This window comes from Onychomys torridus, chromosome 2 (genome assembly GCF_903995425.1).
Source record: "Onychomys torridus chromosome 2, mOncTor1.1, whole genome shotgun sequence".
In the NCBI taxonomy this organism is placed as follows: Eukaryota; Metazoa; Chordata; class Mammalia; order Rodentia; family Cricetidae; genus Onychomys; species Onychomys torridus.
This window is the reverse complement of record NC_050444.1, coordinates 63,531,883-63,535,243: the sequence shown is the minus strand read 5'-3', so window position 1 is coordinate 63,535,243 and position 3,361 is coordinate 63,531,883. Positions and strand designations below refer to the sequence as shown.

General features: G+C 40.3%; 1 non-coding gene across 1 annotated transcript; it reads left to right on the top strand.

The window, feature by feature from the left end:
* Positions 1-2,631: 2,631 nt before the first annotated feature.
* On the top strand, positions 2,632-2,738 carry LOC118578921. Its single transcript, XR_004944311.1, has one exon. It is a non-coding gene; the product is annotated as a U6 spliceosomal RNA (small nuclear RNA).
* The last annotated feature ends 623 nt before the right edge of the window (positions 2,739-3,361 follow it).

Sequence of the window (3,361 nt, the reverse complement as noted above, 5' to 3'; positions counted from 1 at the left end):
TCTGACCCATTACTCTTCTGGCTTTCTCAGGCACTGCAAACACATGGTACAAAAACATACATGCAAGCAAGATACCCACACACTTAAAAAAGCTGTATAAAATATAAATTATACCATTTTGTCATTTTTTTCAAAAAAATTTAACCTTTTATTCTTTGTGGATTTCACATCATGAATCCCGATCCCATTCATCTCCCATCCCTTCCTATCTACCCTCTACCCTTGCAACCCCCCCACCTGGATAAAACAAGATAAAATTTTAAGAAAAGAGAAACAACATATCATTGTGGAAGCTGTGGTGTGACACAGGGAGTCACGCAGTCCTTCAGTTCGTATGTTGTGACTATCGTCACTTTAACACTGATATGCAAGTATCTTTTCAAGCCATTGTGTTCCTTGTGGATACAGACCTTGGAGCAAAACTGCCGAACCATGTGACAATTCTGTCTTTGACTTTCTAATATATATATATAATTTTTTTGCAAAGAGAATCTCTTTTTTAAGATTTATTTTTATTTTGTGGGTATGAGTGTTTTGCCTGCCTGTGTGTATGTCTGTGTGTATGTGTACCGTGTGCGTGGCTGATGCCTGTAGAGGCCAGAAGAGGGAGTCAGGTCCTTTGAAATTGGAGTTACAGACAGCTGTGAGCTGCCATGTGAGTGCTGGGAATTGTACCCAGATCCTCTGGAAGAGCAGTAATTGCTCTTAACTGCTGGGCCATCTCTTTAGCTACTATCTTTAATTTTTAAAGAATTGCTAAAGTGTTTCCCACAGCAGTCATACCATTTTACAGTCACACCAGCAATGTGCCAGGGTTGCGTTTCATTATCTTTGTTAATACGTTTTTGTAACGGCCATTCTGAAGTATAGGAAGCAGCATCTCACTGTGGTTTTGATTTGCATTGCTCTCGTAACTGATAATGCTGCACATCTTTTTTGTGTGCTTATTGGGCATTTGTGCATCTTTTCAGAGAGATATTTATGCAAGTCCATTGCCTATATTTGAATTAGGCTTTTTGTGTTGTTTTAATGACTGAACTTTTAATTGCTGAGCATTACTGGGAACTTTAGAGAAACTGTCTCCAAAGTTCTGCCTTTTCGAGGATGCTGCATGTTGAAGTCATACAGTATGTTCCCTTTATAGAACGGCCCTTCACTTAGTAATACTGTTTAAGATCCCTCCATGTCTCTTTACAGCTTGCTATCCACCCATGCTGGGTATCACACCGAGGACCATATGCAAATGCACACAGTACCAACTACTGACCAACCCCTCATTTCTTTTTCTCCCTCTCTTTTCCTTTCCTTTCTTCTTTGTTTCTTGAGGCAGGGCCCCACTGTGTAGCTCAGGCTGGCCTTGAACTCATTATCCTTCCACCTCAGACTTTCAAGTGCTGGAGTTACAAGCACTTACCACCATGCCCAGATTAACAGTATCCTTAGAAAAACAGTTTTTTAAAAAGTTATAATATTTTAAATGCCTTCTTTGATAATTCCATGCATTTATACAATGTATTTTGAGTATATTAACCTGACACAGGAGGGAATTTTATGCCTGATACTGTAATCCTAGTCAAAAACCTGTGTCTAGGGAGGTCCTAGGCCCTAGGGTAGAACCAGCTATTGTTATTTTACTAAATGTTCATGCCATCCGATTGTCTTCTAAGTATTTATGCTTACCCTGGTAGGTGTGGGCTGTTCTTAACTTGGGCAGAGAACTTCTCTTTTGCAGTGGGAATAAATCAAAGCTGAGATATTTAACTGGTGAAAGTGTTAGGAGTGAGGTAGATGGAAAGGATAGGACCTGGGAAGGAGAGCCATGAGACACCATCTTCCGAGCATGGTGTGCCTATCCCACTCATGAACTCACAGCAGCCATGGCTGCCTGCACAAGACCTGTAAAAGATCAAGCCAGCCTAAATCCTGGTGTAGATGGGGTACGGGGCCTCCAGGCCCCTCCCTTTGCTGAGAAGCTGTTTGTATTGATAGCTGCTGAGAATCATTCTGAGGATGTGGTCACTTGTTGGAGTTCCACGCTCCACTGGATGCCCCCCACCCCAATACAGGCAACACTAACTGGATGTAGTGGGTTATTAATAATAATAAAAAAGCCATGCAGTTAGGAGAGGCACTTGTTGGAGGGGGTGAAAGGGGTTGATATGATCATATTTGTGTTTATGTATGAAATTCTCAAAAATAAAAATAGTTTTCAAGCTAAACATGATACTGAAGAGGTAGAGTCAGGTAAATTCCTATAACTCTCTAGTCCACCATCAGCCTACTTTAACTGGCAGACTCCAAGCTGACAACAAGATGCTGTCTCAAGAAAAATGACATCTGAGGTTGATGTCTGGCCTCCACATGCATTGGCACACACCTGGTGTACTCACACGTACACACACAAAGAAATTTATAGCACTAAATTATTAGAAAAGATTCCAAAACAATAATCCCTATCACTAAAATTAGAAAAAAAATTCTACACAAAGCAAGCAGATAAAAAGAGGTAATAAGGGGTTGGGTATTTAGCTTAGTGGTAGAGCGCTTGCCTAGCAAGCACAAGGCCCTGGGTTCAATCCTCAGCTCCACATTAAAAAAAAAAAAAAGAGGTAATAAAGACACACAAAAAAAGTGCTCATTTCGGCAGCACATACACTAAAATTGGAACGATACAGAGGAGATTAGCATGGCCCCTGCGTAAGGATGACACGCAAATTTATGAAGCGTCACATATTTAAAAAAAAACAAAAAACAACACACACACACAAAAAAAACCCTGAAAGAAGAAAAAAAAAAAAAACCAGAAAAACGTCATTGACCAATCTGGTTCCTTGAAACAATAAAACTTTCATTATATGTACTGAGGGGATGAAATTTGCCAACGAGGATGGAAGAGAAGATGTTGCTGTGGATGCCGTAGAAATTAAAGAACAGAAGGAGTGTTGTAGAGTGGTAACTGGTACTGAAGAGCTTGGGTGGAGCAGACAGTGTCTACAGGCTGTAGTGTAATACAGTTCACTCTCTTCCTGAGAACCCGAATGCTCTCTGTTGGTTGAAGAAATTAAAGCTGATGTTAGTAGCCTTTTCATGAAAACACTAGCCCAGATGGGACAGCTCATTGATGGATTCTACCTAGAACCATGGGAAACACTAATAACACAGACACTTTTCTAGAAAACAGAAGATCAGGAAAACTTCCCAGCTAATTTATTTGAGGGGAGACAGGCATGGATTGGGTCTCATGTATCCAAAACTCTTCAATTTATTCTCTGGCAGATTTTTTAGGACAAAGGCAAAAAGCATCCCCATTCTTGCCCAAAATATCACAAGAACTGACTCTAGGTAAATTACTGATAGTCAT